The sequence below is a fragment of the Capsicum annuum genome, chromosome 2, assembly GCF_002878395.1.
Source record: "Capsicum annuum cultivar UCD-10X-F1 chromosome 2, UCD10Xv1.1, whole genome shotgun sequence".
Taxonomy (NCBI): domain Eukaryota; kingdom Viridiplantae; phylum Streptophyta; class Magnoliopsida; order Solanales; family Solanaceae; genus Capsicum; species Capsicum annuum.
This window is the reverse complement of record NC_061112.1, coordinates 73,159,071-73,177,559: the sequence shown is the minus strand read 5'-3', so window position 1 is coordinate 73,177,559 and position 18,489 is coordinate 73,159,071. Positions and strand designations below refer to the sequence as shown.

At 33.1% G+C, this 18,489-nt stretch overlaps 1 pseudogene; it reads right to left on the bottom strand.

Moving 5' to 3' along the window:
* The window catches only part of LOC124896186, a 35,895-nt pseudogene extending 29,063 nt beyond the window's left edge, over positions 1–6,832 (bottom strand).
* Between the last annotated feature and the right edge of the window lie 11,657 nt (positions 6,833–18,489).

The window sequence follows — 18,489 nt, the reverse complement described above, 5'->3', positions numbered from 1 at the left end:
ATTGGGCCTCACTCGAAGAACTTTTCTACATTATGTTTAGATGATGTCTTGTCTGTGAAATCATTTAAAATAGTGGAAGAGTGTGAAGATGAGGAACACGAATCCTATATTCTTAATTTTACACCAGATAAGCAACATAAAAACACACCTCACTTGAAGGCCGAGTGGTTTATCATGCACATTCTGTTACTCGGTTCATTAATTTTTGTACCACCTCCCTATGATCGAGGAAAGAAGATGGATGCAATGTTGGGGGTGAAATTTATATCCTCAACGTGGAGGAAAAATTTGATTGGGTCGTGCCGCGACACTAAATTAGGCGCTTCTTGGGAGGCCACCCAAGTTAATTAGGTATGTTTTCTTTTTAGCTTTCGTTGTTTTTACTTCACGTAGTTTTTGTTTTTGGTTGAGTCACAAGTTAATGGAAAGTCTGAGTACCATAAACTTGAGCTTGAAGCATGACAAAGACTGAGTGTGGGGTCTATGGATCCCTTTTTTATGTGAAGATGCTACTAGCTAGGCCTAAAGGCCTCAGGAAGTATTTCTATCTCTTACCTTTAAATTCACTTTGGGGACAAAGTAGATTTTTAAGTGTGGGGTGGGGAAATTCTCAAATTTTGGCTCAATTAAAAAATTTTAGGTTAGGAATAAGTGAGATAGTCTTATTGATGCTATTTTTTATTACATGATGCAAGTGGGTTTGCTTGTAAAAGCATGTTGAATTGAGTGAATTGCTATTTTTGAGACTCTTAGAATCAAGTTTATGACTCTTGTACTTTGGGGGCTTAATTTTGAATTTATTCTATTGTTGGTTGGGACTCTATGATGATCCTATTGAGTTGAGCATGTGCCATGTGTGTGTGAGAATTTTTGTATATTCCTTATTGCATATGATGTCTAGAACTTGCCCGGTATGTGTGTGAAGCGAAATAAAGAATGTGGATTTAGGAGATGATTTAGGCATTTGTTTGATAGCCTTGTTTTATACCTTCTATTCGTCCTACCCTTTGTGCATTATCCTAGTTAAACTCCATTGAGCCTTTAGCTTATTTTCTTTGGTAGCCTCATATGTAGCCTAATCCCCTTCTTTGATAAACTATAATTTGATCCAAAAAGCTCCTAAGTGCTTTAATTGAAAAAAAAAAATTGATTTAGTAAGGAGTTTAAGAAATTAGAGAAGAAAAAAGTGAAATTGACGTCCCAAGGTAATAGTTATTGGTGTTTATAATTGATGTTTGGTAGATGAGTGTGATATAATTTATAGAAATATTGCCATGGTTGTGAAAAAGAGAAAAATGTATACATGTGGTAGTAAACTATGCGTCCACCAAGTGTTTGTGAAAGTACTTAAAAGAGATGGGGCAAAAATAAAAGAGATGGTATACAAAAATGGTGTAATTTGATTGTTACAGATTTGTTTTAAATGTATGATGTAGTGTATTAAAGCGCTTAGAGAGGTTAGTCACTATTCTTGGCCAAAATAGTTTCTACCCATCCCTTATCCTACATTACAAGTCGAAAAAAGTCCTAATTGATCCTAAGATTTAAATTCGACTATTAGTGGAGCATTATGCTAAGGGCAAGTCTATGGTTCATTGTGTGTAACTTGTGAATTCTTCGTGAGAGTGAGCGTAATTTGATTCTTGTACCCATAATGTTATAAATTGCATTATTGTGAGTGATTATGGGTAACTCTTGTTGTGAGGGCACATGTTTAATGAATGTGGGTGATTTGTATGATGTCCTTGATTGAGAAATATGCATGAGTTTTCCAAGTATTGAGTAAATTCTTGAGGATAGGATGTTTTGGAGTAGGATTCTTGAGTTTTTAATTGTGTATAACATGCTTAGTGTTGTAAACGTGCATGCCATGTAGTCAATGTAGTGCTAGCTTGAATTTCTTACATGTAGAAGAAGGGTAGAGTCTTTCCAGCTCATGATGCTTTTAGTTAATATTTGTTCGAGGACGAACAAGGCTTTAAGTGTGGGGTGGTGATGTTGGGTGTATTTATGCATTCTAGCGCTACTATTCTATCCTATTTAACCTTGTTTTGAGGATGATTCATGTGATTAATGGGGTGAGAATGATATAAATGAGCATTTATGTGTCCAAGTATGTGTTTACAATGTTTAATGGTGGTTTCACATGAGTTTTGATTCAATTTAAGCATTTAGAGTTCATCCGAGAAAACTAGTATAACTAGCTTGAGCTAAGTGTTTTTCTAGTCTATTGTGTTGGGTTCTAATGTGTTTTAATGAGTTACTAAGGTTGTTATTATGTATTTATATGTGAAAAAACTTAGTTATAATGTTCAAAGGTCAATTGTATTGAGAAAAGAGTCAAAACAATAAGTTAAAGCTCAATGTGAATTTAGGCTATGCTTAGCTCGTGTTTCTAGTTCATCGTTGAGGATATTATGTTGTTTTGAGCTTTAAATTGTTGTGTTTAATGCTGTAGGACGCTTGGAGAATGGATAATGATGATATATGAAGGATATACAAGCTTCAAATCAAGTGGAAACAACTCAAAAAGGCTTGGAATGGATCACGAAAGCACAAAACACAACTTGACGGCAATTTGTATACCTGAAAAGTATTGGGAGAGTGTGGACGCGTGATAACGATCCTTGGCGCGTGAGACACATCAATGGATTCAGAAGGAACCCAAATAGTGAACCGATGCGAAGTAGATACGTTGTGTCAATGTGTTCAATGCTATAATCAACGCGACGCGTCACTGGGTTCGCAGACGACCATAAAATTGTTTCCTCGTTCAACAAGGCATGAGATATTTCTTCCACTATAAATAGGACATTATTCACATTTTTTTACTTACTTTTGGACATCCATGGAATATATTGGAGGCTACACAACTTTTTTTTAGGGTTTTTATCATTCTTTTATTTTAGTTTCTTTCATGGTTTGTATCATCAATCCAAGGGATTGGATGATGAATATTTCCATTAAAGGCTAAAACTCCTATCCAGGGTTAAGGCCACGATCATGATTACTTTCGTTTTGAATTAAGTTTGTTAATTTGCTTGTCATTATTGGTTATTTGTTTATTCTTGTTTTAACTGTTTTAAGGATTAGCTACCCTTAGAATACATCAATTGTCAACCTTATGATCTCGGGAGAGGAAATAGGGAGACAGACATGGGATTAAGAAAAGTATGGTTCTTGTTTCTGTTTAAAATAAGAAATTTGAATTAGTATCTAGGACAGGGATGTACTTAGATACCCTACTTGATTCACACATAGGATGATATTTGTAAAGAACTTAAGTGAGTTGTTACATCCGCGCTCAACAATGTAGTTGTAAGTTTTAACTTAGGTAAAGGATTAGAGGTTGGGAAACCATGGTCATGAAATTAACCCTATGAATCAACAACCAAGATAAGCAAGTTAACTAATGAAGTTCAATAACGTAGTATGATTGTTCGTAAGCCGTAACCCTAGGTTTCTATCCTTTGATTGTCCAAAGTCATTTACTTTTCCACATTAGCTTAGTTTATTTTTAGTTTACAACTCTAAAAATTTATTTGTAACTCTTCTTAATTTGTTAAACTAGAATTGGATAGTCGGTGAACGTAAGTCCCTGAGAGATCGATACTTGGGCTTTCTTGAAGTCACTTTACTACCTGATAAGACCACGTACACTTGCATGTGCGCTTGGGCGCTGTTAAGTTTTTGATAATATGTTTAAGTGTCTAGTATAATTAGGACTAGTAAGTCCTAGAGGTCTCAGGGAGAATTTCCCCACCCCACACTTAAAAATCTACTTTGTTCCCAAAGTAAATTTAAACGTAAGAGATAAAAATACTCCGTGAGGCCTCTAGGCCTAGCTAGTAGTATCTTCACATAAAAAGAGGATCCATGGGACCCCACACTCAGTCTTTGCTATGCTTCAAGCTCAAGTTTATGGTACTCAGACTTCCCATTAACCTGTGACTCAACCAAAAACAAAAACTACGTGAAATAAAAACTACAAAAAACTAAAAAGAAAACATACCTAATTAACTTGGGTTGCCTCCTAAAAAGAGCCTAATTTAGTGTCGTGGCACGACCCATCAACTTTTTCCTCCACCTTGAGGATATGAATTTCACCTCCAACATCGTATCCATCTTCTTTCCTCGATCATAGGGAGTGGTATAAAAATTAATGAACCGAGTAATAGAATGTGCATGATAAACCACTCAGCCTTCAAGTGAGGTGTGTTTTTATGTCGCTTATCCAGTGTAAAATCAAGAATATAAGATTCATGTTCCTCATCTTCACACTCTTCTACTATTTTAAATTATTTCACAGACAAGACATCATCTAAACATAATGTAGAAAAGTGTTTCGAGTGAGGCCCAATCAATCCTACTCCATAATTTACACAATCTACTACACACTCACTTTTATTCACCTTCTCAATTTCAGTCTCAAGATCAGGATGACAATCGAATGGCTGCGATTCTTGTGTTTACCCTACACATTGGCTAATATCCTCCCAATATATTTCTTTGCTTAGCCACTATAAACATGGTGGCAGTGGCTTCATCATAATTTTCATAATATTAGTTTTTGAGTACTCAGACTTCCTCGAAGTATTTGCATCATATTGTGAAGGTCCCGTCTATGCACTTCTATCAAAATTTGAACAATAAACCATTTGATGTGGTCCCCTATAGAAACAACAAGAATCATCATCACTTGAAAACCATCTATCCCAGGCTGACATATCAAGAAGTGTCATAAAAAAAGAAAGAAAAGAAAAGAAAAATAAACTAAACAAAAACTATTTACAACTCAATATAGAAAAACTAAAAATAAGATAGTTACCTAACAAGAAGTCCCCGTCAATGGCGCCAAAAACTTGACAGCGCATATGTAAGTATACGTGGTCTTATCAAGTATAAAAGTGGCTTCAAGAAATCCTAAGTATCGATCTCTCAGGGACTTGCATTCACCGACTATCCAATTTTAGTTTAACAAATTGAGAAGAGTAACAAATAAAGTTTTAGAGTTGTAAATTAAAAATAAACTAAGCTAATGTGGAAAAATAAATGACTTTGGACAATCAAAGGATAAAAACCTAGGGTTAAGGCTTACGAACAATCATACTATGTTATTGAACTTCATTCGTTAACTTGCTTATCTTGGTTTTTGATTCATAGGGTTAATTACATGATCATAGTTTTCCAACCTCTAATCTTTTACCTAAGTTAAACCTTACAACTACATCGTTGAGCGGGGATGTAACTGTTCACTTAAATTCTTTACAAATATCATCCTATGTGTGAATAAAGTAAGGTATCTAAGTACATCCCTGTCCTAGATACTAATTTAAATTTCTTATTTTATAAAGAAACAAGAACCATACTTTTTTTAATCCCATGTATGTCTCCCTATTTCCTCTCCCAAGATCATAAGGTTGACAATTGATGTATTCTAAGGGTAGATAATCCTTAAAATAGTTAAAACAAGAATAAACAAACAACCAATAATGATAACCAAATTAACAAACTTAATTCAAAATGAAAGTAATCATGATCGTGGCCTTAACCACGGAGTTTTAGCCTTTAATGGAAATATTCATCATCCAATCCCTTGGATTGATGATATAAATCATGAAAGAAACTAAAATAAAAGAATGATAAAAACCCTAAAAAAAAGTTGTGTAGCCTCCAATATATTCCAAGGATGTCCAAAAGTAAGTAAAAACATGTGAATAATGTCCTATTTATAGTGGAAGAAATATCTCATTGCTTGTTGAACGAGGAGACAGTTTTTTGGTCGTCTGCGAACCCAGTGACACGTCACGTTGATTATAGATGTCCTATTTATAGTGGAAGAAATATCTCATGCCTTGTTGAACGAGGAAACAGTTTTCTGGTCGTCTGCGAACCCAGTGACGCATCGCGTTGATTATTGCGTTGAACACATCAACGCGACGCATCAACTTCGCATCGGTTCACTGTTTTAGGTGCCTTCTGAACCCATTGATGTGTTTCACGTGCCAAGGATCATTCTCACGAGTCCACACTCTCCCAATACTTTTCAGGTATACAAATTGTCGTCAAGCTGTGTTTTGTGCTTCCGTGATCCATTCCAAGCCTTTTTGAGTTGTTTCCACTTGATTTGAAGATTTTATATCCTTCATATGTCATAATTATCCATTCACCAAGCATTCTATATCATTAAATACAACAATTTAGAGCTCAAAACAACACATCCTCAACGATGAACTAGAAACATGAGCTAAGCGTAGGCTAAATTGACATTGAGCTTTAACTTATTGTTTTGACTCTTTTCTTGATCCAATTGACCATTGAACATTATAACTAAGTTTTTCACATATAAATACATAATAAAAACCTTAATAACTCATTAAAACACATTAGAACCCAACATAATAGACTAGAAAAACACCTAGCTCAAGCTAGTTATACTAGTTTTCTCGGTTGAACTCTAAATGCTCAACTTGAAACAGAACTCATGTGAAACCACCATTAAACATTGTAAACACATACTTGGACACATAAATGCTCATTTATATCATTATCACCCCATTAATCACATGAATCATCCTTAAAACAAGGCTAAATAGGCTAGAATAGTAGCACTAGAATGCATAAATACACCCAACATCAATGATGCAGTAAGTTTTCTTTTAAATATATAATTTAACTCAAGTTAACATATTGCAGTAGATAAATTATCTATTACACTAAATTCTTTATTTGTTGCAACTTATCTCTCCAGATTACTCATTTACTGCAACTTATGCAACATATGGGTCATCCGTTGCAACAGATGGCCCATCTATTGCAAAAAATTACCCATTTATTGCATAGGTTCTCTAAACTTGTTAACAGATTATCCATCTACTACAATTTATGTAACAGATGATCCATTTGTTGCACAGGTTCTCTGAACCTGTTAACAGATTACCTAATTTAATGCAAACTAATGCAACAGATGACTAATCTTTTGCAAATGTCTTGCAAATTATTATTTGATTTTAATATATCTACTTTTATTTTTAAGTTGTGCATCCCTGGTTTGTACCTACTGACGCAAGATTTAGAGATGTCTTCTCTTCTTACTCTTGGTATTGTTGAAACTAAACTAGACCCAAAGGTGGACTTGATAAAGAAAGAATTAGCTGGAGCAATGACCATCAAAAGAGAAGCAACTAAGGAAGGTCAGCTTGTTCTTGCTGAGCCTGTTGTTGAGATTTTTATTAATGCTGCAACAGATTTGGCTATTGATGTTAATATTGTTATGGTGATGGTGTTGATGGTGGTGTTGGTGCTAGTGGTGCTAATGGTAATGGACTTGGTGTTGTTGGTCTCAGGCATGATGATGAGCATATTGATGATACTCATAAAAATTTGTTTAAAAAAAGAGTTGACCATGATGATGGTCACACTGGATGGCGGTGGCTATGGTGGATATGGTAGATTCACCCCTTTTAGTGGGCATACCACCTTTTTTGGTTCCTCTTTAAGCATATGTTCTACTTATGAATGCCAAGATTACAATGACATACATGAAAATTTGATTAATAGTATTGATGCTTTGACTATTATTTTCAAGGAATTGAAATCTAAGAGCTGTGTGATACCATCAAGGAAGCTGACAGAGCCATTCACTCTATTAGAAGTTAAGAGGAGGAAAAAATCAATTTCAAAGGTACTATCAGGTATTAAATCAAGAAAAATTTCAACTCTTCCTCCGTTCAATGTTGAGCAAGTTTAAGGGGCCACTGGAGAGTAGGGACAACTGAAGAAGGTGAATATCTATAAGTTGTGAAAGCCACTAAGAAGTCTAAGTTGAACACACAGATTAGATCCAAAAAGGCCTTAAAATTCTAATCCATACATGAATTTAGGCCAAAAGACTTCAAGAACATGATAGATATGAAAGTTTGGTATAAGGACTAGGTAAATTTACTTTTTTCAACTTCTTATATATTTTATTTCTAATATTCTAAATCATCTGTTGCAACAGATTACCTATCTATTGCATTAGTTTGTAGTAGATTGGGTAATCTATTCACAGGTTTAGAGAACCTATGCAACAAATAAGTTATCTGTTGTAATAAATTACCTATCTATTGCATAAGTTGCCGCATATTGAGTAATTTGTTAACACAAGTTCAGAGAACCTATGCAACAGATGGACCATCTATTGCAACAAAAAGTTCATCTATTACAACAAATGGTTCATCTATTGTAATAAATTACCCATCTTTTGCATAAGTTGCAATATATGGGCAATTTATTAACTGGTTCAAAACCTACACAATAGATTACCCATCTGTTGTATCTTTTCAATTTTTATTATAAGTTACTAACTTATTTAAACTGCATTCTTATATCAGTATGTTGATAAATTCTTTACCTCATGAGGGAGAACCTTAATTTCACAAAGCACTATGATCTTGGTGATAGGATCATAGACCTCAACTACTACAATAACTTCTTAAGTAGGTACAACAAACTCAGTGAAGAAGCGACAACTCTCTGTGGCAGAAAAATTTAGGAGTTAATTGTTGAGTTTGTATGGGTTGATGATATCATTGACTATTGTAGAGAAAGAGGCCATTTTTAGGTGTCATGGATTGGATTAGGGCAAAGAAAATTCTTGTAGTGATGAACTTGAAGAATAAATATTTTGTGACTGTTGAGATACTTATGAATGAGGAAGTCATAAATGCTTACGACTATAACTTACCAGTCTTTGAAGAGTAGTAATTTTTAATTTGTATGGATCCACTGTTGGAGTTGTTTTCAAAATTATTGAAACAAATTGGCACAATGAATCACTTTCCAGAGAAGTTTCTCAATGAAAGATGGTTTTTTGAAGGTTGAAAATAGGACCTTCTCGAAAATGAGAGTGGTGTCGCGTACGGGTCATATTCACTTGCATTTATTGAATGTTTGCTAGCTGGTACTATTATGACAACTCTAAGGACCTTATTAAATGACAACACAGTGGCAAGAATGCAAGAGGTTTGGGCTGTTGGGACAGCCTGTAAAAGTTTGGAGCCCTGATTTGGATTGTTATTTATTTATCTGGATGTGTAAAAATATTATTGATGATAATATTTTATTTTTAATATTTTAGTTAATTGCATTATTTAATTGATGATGACAATAGTTTAGTAATTTAAATTGAAGTCCATTTGTTGTCATGAATTCTATTTTATTCTTAGATTTGAAACTTATAAATGATTACTAAACATAGATTACTAAGTTCAAATATTGCAACAAATGCATTATCTATTGCAGCAGATGACACATCTGTAATAAATAATCAAACAGATATCCATTTATTGCAATAAATGCATTATCAGTTGCAACAGATGACTCATTTATTGAAAATTATCAAATAGATATAGACATCTGCATAATGTAACAGATGACTCATCTGTTGAAAGAGATCAAACAAATATAGACATACGTTACAACAAATAAGTCACTGGTTTAACGGATATATCATCAGTTACAATAGATGTCTTATCTGTTGAAAATAATCAAACAGATATAGACGTACATAATGCAATAGATGATTAACTGTTGTAACAAATGACTTATCTGTTGGAAATTATCAAACAGATGAGTCATTTATTTCAACGGATACATTATCTGTTGAAATAGATGACTCATTTGCTGCAATAGATGTCTCATCTGTTGAAAATTATCAAACAAATATCGACATTTATTGCAACAGATGACTAACTTGTTGCAACAGATGACTTATTTGTTGGAAATAAGCAAACAGATAAAGACACTTGTTACAACATATGTTTTATCTGTTACAATGGATGTCTCGTCTATTGGAAATTATCAAATAGGTATAGACATCATTTGCAATAGGTTATAATGTGTTGCAATAGATTATACATTTAGTTGATCATGTAATTACTATAAAATTAATTACAATTGTAATTAAACTTTTTAATTGAAAGCTAATTTTAGTTAAATCAATTTACTTATTACTAATAATAATTTAATATAAATTATTTTAAATCAAATTAGTCAATGGATCACTCTATTCAAGATGAATACACTTAATTGATCATGTAATTATTATGTAATTCATTAAAATTGTAATTAAACTTATTAATTAAAAGAAAATTTTAGTTAAATAAATTATTAATAATGGTTTAATATGAATCATTTTATATCAAATTAGTCAATTGATCACTCTATTCGGGACGAATACGCTTAGTTGATCATGTATACTATGGAATTAATAAGAATTGCAATTGAAGTTATTAAGTGAAAGTTAATTTTAGTTAAATAAATTTATTTATTACTGATAATAATTTAATATGAATTATTTCACATCAAATTAATTAATTGGTCACTCTATTCGGGACGAATACACTTAGTTGATCATGTAATTATTATGTATTTCATTAAAATTGCAATTGAACTTATTAAATGAAAGCTAATTTTAGTTAAATCAATTTATTTATTGTTAATATTTGTTTAATATGAATCATTTCACATCAAGTTAGACAATTGATCACTCTATTAAGAATGAATCCACTTAGTTGATCATGTAATTAATATATAATTCATTAAAATTGTACTTGAACCTATTAATTGAAAACTAATTTTAGTTAAATCAATTTATTTGTTATTAATAATGGTTTAATATGAATCATTTCACACTAAATTATATAATTAATCACTCTATTCAGGACACTTAGTTGATTATGTAATTACTATGAAATTAATTAAAATTGTAATTGAACTTATTGATTGAAAGCTAATATTAGTTAAATCAATTTATTTATTCCTAATAATGGTTTAATATAAATAATTTCACATCAAATTAGTCAAATAGATATAGATATATTTTGCAATAAATGACTAACCTATTACAACAGCTGACTCATCTATTAAAAATAATCAAATAAATATAGACATTTGTTGCAATAAATAACTAATCTATTGAAATAAATCAAAACAGGTCTTTCTAGTTGTTTGATTTCTTCCAATAAATAGGTTATCTGTTGCAACAGATTACCCATCTGTTGGGAGAAATCAAAATAGGCCTTCAAGAAGTTTGATTTCTGTCAACAAATAAATCATCTATTACAATAGATGGGTCATCTATTGGAAGAGATTAAAACAAGTCTTCAAGAGGTTTGATTTCTTTCAATAGATGACCCATCTATTGGAAGAGATCATAATTGGTCTTCAAGAGGTATGATTTCTTCCAATAGTTGACTCATCTGTTTCAACTGATGAGTTATCTATTGGAAGAACTCAATTCAGTAGCAAAAACTATTTTTATTTCTTTGAATAGATGATCCACCTATTACGACATATGGATCGTCTGTTGGAAAAGATTAAAATAGATCTTCAAGAGGTTTAATTTCTGTTAATAGATGACTCATCTGTTGCAACATATAGGTTATCTATTGGAAGAGAACAAAATAGGTCTTCAAGAGGTTTGATTTCTTCTGACAAATGACCTCTCTATTACAACAGATATGTTATCTATTGGGAGAACTCAGTCCAGTAGCAAGAACTATTTTGATTTGTTGCAATAGATTAGTCATCTATTACTTTTGTACTTTGTTGTATTTATTTAATTTTATGTTACCTTTTTTATATTAGTGCACAAATTAATTGTTGGATCATAATAAAAAGTATATTTTATATAATAAATAACATACATTACCAATAATGAGTTAAAATTATCAAGTTCATAACTAAACCAACAACAAGATTATTTACTATTACAACAATTATGGTGCATTTCGATCCAGACATGTAGTTCTTTTCTGGCTGACTGTCTTACATATGAAGTACTTATTTTTTCTTGTTGGAAATTATTCTCCGACTCCACGCCTCCTCTTTATTCACTTTCATCTTGGTTTTCTCGGGTCGACATATGAATGAGGTATTTCTTCTCCATAATCTCCACAGAAACAATCCAAGAATATTTAGGAGGTAGCGAATTAATATCCTCACAATATGTAATTATTTATTTTTCCACTAAATAATATGAAGATAAGGACTCATAAATTTGATTTCCAAACTGTGCCCCATATTTGTGAGACCTTGCAAAGTCCTAGTCATTTCAGTCCTATATAGCATGTCAAAAGAAGTTCCAGGCTTAAAAAATTTCAACTAGGTGTTGACACTTAGTCTCTTTTTGGCCTCGATATTTAAATGACATCATTTACGATCTTTCCGGCCTTAGACTATCGATTTTTAAATCGATTCATAGTCAAGGATGGTAGTAGGTCATCTTGGGTGAGTTTCAGAATTTTCGAACATCGTTTGAAACGTGTTTGGATGGCCAAAATAGCAAGCCAATGCAATCTTAACACGTCGCGTTGGCTATCACGTTGGCCCCATCGATGTGACGGGTTAGATATCTATCAATGCATCACGTCGGGTATCACGTCACTAGGCATACTTTGGTCACTCAATTACGAGTTTCTAATGGTATTTAGGTCCTTTTCCCCTCACCCAATTCAGCCAAAACACTAAATTAAGCTCCCAAAGGGGCAAAATACATTCATTCTTCTTAAAACCCTCTCAAGAAATAAACCCAAGTTCATCAAACTCAAGTCCAAATTCTAAGAAATCCACAACTATCTTCACGAAATCAACAATCAAGGTATGTTAGGTGTTCATCCTTGGGTTTCCTTCCGCTCTTGGAGTTCAAGAACCCTTTTTAAAACAAGTTTTTAGATTCATGATTTACATGTACAAATTGGGTTGTATTCATATTTGTGTTATTGTATGGGTTTCAATTCAAAATTTAATGATAAGTTTCATGAACATAAGATAGCATGTATGCTATTTGATGTAATTCCCATGTTAAAACCCTTGAAATTGCAAGTTTAATTTGTAGTCATGATGCTTATGTGTTGTTCATTACCATGTGCATTAATTATGCTCCCCAAGTGTTTGATTGAATATCGATGTGAATTGAATAGTGTTATCATGACATATTAGCATGTGAACTCATTCATGTACAAGTTCATAACCTTCAAGTGTTTGACAAAATGTCTTAGTGAATGAATTGTGAACAATTGACTATTGCCATGCTTTCAAGATTTGCTATGTTTTATCTATTATGCTATTGAGTCCTGGAGGTATTTATCACCCGAAATCTAGTTGTTTACTTAGTTGCAGTAGCTATAGAATAGTCCCAGTAAAGGTCAAAAATAATAGTACTCAGCCAGTAATAGAACTGAGTGAACTCAATCTAGTTCAGTCAGTCGACACAATCAGTGTCAGTTCAGTCAAGCCTAGTACAGTCTAGTGATCAGTTTAGTGTCGATTCAGTTAGGAGTAGGATTCAGCACCGATCAAACCCAGGGATGAGGTTATTCCTGCCAGCAGAGGGTTTAACCCTTAGTAGCAGCCCCTACATTACAGAACTACGTAGCCAGCATATGATAAGTCATCCTCCTACCAGACTAGGGTTGACGCCATCATATATATATATATATATATATATATATATTTCATGAGTCTTCCTGCCAGATTAGGATTGACCCAGCACTGTTAGTATCCCGTGGTAAGGTACTAACACCCTTCCAACTGGGGTCATAGGTTGGACCCCAAATCAGTTTATATCGGGGTATGTCGGTAAGATGAACAGTCCCACAATCATAGTTTCAGTCTCAGTATTCAATAAAGAGCTCAGTCAGTTCTACAGAACCATGGATATCAATATCAGTTACTCAGTCATCAAAATTCAGTACTCATTTTCAGTATAATCTCAGATACATGATGTATATCTACATGCATAGTATTGTATGTTTAGCAGTCATAGTTTTACATATAGGCACATCCAGTTACTTCAGATGTTCATTCAGTCAGTTATCATCTCATGCATATGAAGAAATGTATATCAGTCTTACCTCACTTAGCATACCAGTACATTCCATGTACTGATGCATACTTTCTCTTTTGCGCTATGATGTCTCATATCATAGGTTCGGACGATTAGGGTCCTAACCGTACTTAGCAGCTCAGGATATTAACGGTAGATTCAGTAGTGAGTCCTCATCCATCGAGGATATTATTTTATTTCAATATTTTTCATAGATTTAGAATGTTCAGTAGTCGATGTTAGTTGGTAACTTGACCTATCAACTCCATATTCAGACAGTTAGAGGCTTTCGGACTAAACTACTTCAGACAACTGTTTAGTTTTTCAGTATTATTATCAATATTCAGTATTTGTTTTCAGTTTATGAACCTTATGGCATTTTCAGCCTAATTTCTGCATATATTTTCAGTATTATTATTTAGTGCTCACGGCAGGTACCAGTTATGGGTTAGCTTGTGATCCTTCGGAGTCGTAAGCACAGTGTGACATCCAGGGTGTAGAATCAGAGAGTTACAATATTGGGATCGAAGCACTGCCATAGCATGTGGACAAGGTATTTTGTCTAAGTCAAAAACTCTGTATGTACAGTTTCTTCTTTGAAGATCAGCCATGACAACATCATTATAACCGTTGGTGTTGAATGTGCAATTGACTATTTGATGGGTCAATAACTTATTTCCCGAATGAATATACTTTGATATTTATTTTTTCATTGAATAAAAAAGTCTGTTTGGTGAGTTGAGCAACTCCATACGTCTCTCATTAAATAATTTTGCAAACATCATATTTATTTCATCAAATGGAGCGGCAATGGGAAGTTCTCTTTCAATGTCAAACCCTGCCTTCACCTATTCAGTTATATTTGACGTCATAATATTATACCTATATAAAAAATCATTTAGTAAGACATAGTATTACAATAAACTCAAACAAGATATTAAATTTATAATAATGTACCTATTTCTCGGACAAAATACCTGATTCCATTTGTCGAATCCGACACATTCGAGATGTTTCGCTGCCTTGGGTACCATATCCCTTATTTGATTAAAATGGTCAAAGAACTCAACTCTATCATACGCTTTAGATGCTTTATAAAATGAGACACGACCTTTGAATTATGATAGTTATTTCGAATATTTTTTTCAAGGTGCCTCATGCAACAACCATATTGAGTTGAAGGATAGACAATTAAAACCATCTTTCGAATACTTGGATGCCCATCAGAAATTATACACAACTCAACGATATTATCTACATAGCTTCTTATTTGTTTTAAAAAATATTAATATAAGGAATCACATTCCTTATCCACTACACAAAAAGTCACCGAAAAGATGTGATTCTCTGCATCCTGTACCACCGCCAATAACAAAACTCCTTCATACTTGTCATGCCCTCTTTTTATCAAGGTTAAACAAAACATGACTTACGGACTCTAAAAGAATTAAATTTTTGTATAGAGTTGCCACCTAATTTTTAAAGGAAAATAAGAAAATCTAACACATATGATTTATGTTTCAATTGCGAAAATCAATTTAGATTATAGGTAAGGGTTCAAATTATTTCTAAGAAAAGGGGTTAGGCACCCTTTAGAATCCACAAATATGGTACCTGGCTAGACTAAATTTATCAATGAGGGAGGGGGTATAAATATTTCAAATAATGCAAAGGTGTATGTATATTAAGTATATAAAAAATTTTATTGTAATGAAAATATGTAAAAGATATGTATAAAAATGTACAGATTTCATGTGAAAAGAATGTATTTTGTGATTTGAACAGAAGGTGTCTTTTATATACTATAATAAGAAATGGTATTTTACAAATAATACTATCTAGTTGACCGAAATTACGGAGAGAAAAATAAAGATTTTATTTGAAAAGGAAAACTATACAATATTTATGATGTAAATGTGTGAATTAATTAATTAATTAATTTAATTTGTTTGTGTAAACGACCTAAGTTTGCCTAAACATGTGTTAACAAATATGTAAGTAAAGAACGTCCCTACCCGACACTCCAAAAGTAAAGTTTTCACTATACTTTTATCTTTATGTACAATCATACAAATGAAAAATAGAAGTACAAACATAGGGCTCGGAAACTCGCTTCTGAATGTCACCTCGGGGTGTATTATCGAGAACATGTATAATCACTTGATAGAAATATTAAGAACAAATAAATAATTATTAAAGTAGATTAAAACCAAGTGTACACACACACACACATATATATATATAGATGTATAAATAAAAATAGAATTTTATTATAACATGTGCTCGGATTAAGTTTTAGATGCATCATGGATACGAGTGATTACTTGATTTATCGGTCATCCTAAATCGTCTTTCCAAGATACGAATCGTAAAAATTTTTGTCTTATTGTGATATTGTAAAGATTTCGTCATCGCTCAAATTTATTTAGTTTTGTTACGTTTTTATATATGTAATGTCCGTATTTTTATTCAGAGAGGACTCGAAAATCGATGGAGAATTTCTTCATCGGCCATGTAATGATGTTTGACATAAAATACGTAAATTTGAGAAAACAAAATTCGTATTTTGTTATGGGGCAACTTCGAAAATTCAAGGGAGTGATATTGTCATTGGTCATGTATTTATGTTGATACAGACAAGTAAACTTGAGAAATAAAATCCGTCTTTTGTTATGGGGTGGCCTCACAAATACGACGGAGAGATATTGTCATCGGCCTATGTAATGTAGTATATGTCCATTTTCAGTGTAAATAAATGTGAGGGACGAAATTATCCAAGGAAATTGTAAAGGAGCAGTAAACAAGCAAAATATTAAACAATAATTCAAACTTTCCACAATAGAAATAAAGTAGCAAAAGTGACAGCCTTTGGAAAATATTTTTCATCTAAATCTCAATCAAACTCCGGCAAAACAACATTAACTTGGATATAACAACTTTGTACAAAACATAAAGCAAGCAATAGCCTCGCCGGAGAATATAATGTCGGATAAATTAGCAAATAGACACAAACAAATCAAATGAATGGTATAATCAGAGACAGGCAAGAAAACAATGGCCTAACTTCAATGGCATTTGTCAGAGCAACGTCGGATAATCAAATCTGGCCAGATCTGGCCTGCCACAGTGCAGCAGTGGTGAGAAAAATGGGAAAAGATGTAGCGGCGACGTTGTTTGGTGCATCGGGGATCGAAGCCCGTCCATCGGTAATCAACTCCAGTGTGGCGTGGAAAAAAATAAGAGAGAGAGGGGCGGCAAGACTGTTTGAGCTCATCGATCGTCACCTCCAGCAAGCCAACGGTAGAGTGACGGAGGAGAAAGAGGGAAACGAGATGTAACACCCCGTATTCAAGTACATGTATTAGCGTATTCAAGTACGTGTATTGGTCTTATTTATATGAAATTAATTTTTTTTTATTAATACCGGAATTTGCCCGTCGATGGTTCCATGTGAAAGTTATTGAATAAGCTTTCCAACGATATAAAGATTTCCAAAAATAAATAGGTTACGGATATAATCAAGCACGTTTGAAACTATAAAACGGTGGCCAGGATATTTGGGAATAGTAAATGTGCAGGAAAATTTCTCACACACAAACTACTGAGGCCAGCCAATTTTTTGGGTCAACTTTGAATGATCATAACTCCCTTAATATAATGAACTGGGAGATCTCCAACCTATGAAAAGAAATATCTTTGAGTCTTCTTTCTAATGCAATTGGTTTCATCCAAATCCAACGTCTGAGTAAGGAGTAATACTCGTTTTACTTCAGCCTCTCAAAATAGATTTTTAGGGTCAACTTCAAACGACCATAACTCCTTGTACAGGACGAACTGGGTGGACTACTTTATACGAAATGAAATCCCTTTGAATTATCTTTCCAACGATACCAATTTCACCCAAATCTTAAATCGGATCAAAGAGTTATGGTCGATCTACTTTAGCTTATCAAAACAGTCCACCAAAGGATAGATTTGACATTATTTAAATTTTAAAGGCACTTTGGTCACTCCCTATGATATTATGGACGGGAATATGTGTATATATACATGTATATGAGTTCAAAAACTCATTTTCATCATCAATAATTGAGAAAGAACAAACCCTAGCCAAATTTGACCTTTAAATTACTTTTGATTCAACCGTAGAAATTCCAAAGTAATCCGATAACTACGTTTGTCATCTCGAGAGCTTCGAACGGCACCTATTATTTGTGTAAACAGGATTGCATAATCAAGAGGTGAATTCTAAGGTATGAATATTGTTTGCCTTGTTCTTTTCCATATTTATATGTGTGATAGAGGATTATATGTATTGGTTATTATTGAAAGGTGATGGAAATAGGGTTATAGACTATTTTGCATGGTTTGGTTGTATTGAATTGTGGAAGGTGGATATGGTAATTGGGTTATGAAAGTTGGATATGGTAATTGAGTTATGGAAGGTAGATATGGTGATATACTATTGAATTGATGATTATTTATGTCTATGGCTCAATTTGGTTTAATGGATTGATTGGAAGGATAAATGAATCCAAACTTGATATTGGAGGATGTTGTATGAATATGCATGGCATGTGAATGTAATTGGAGTATAAGAAGGTTAAAGTGACACCCTT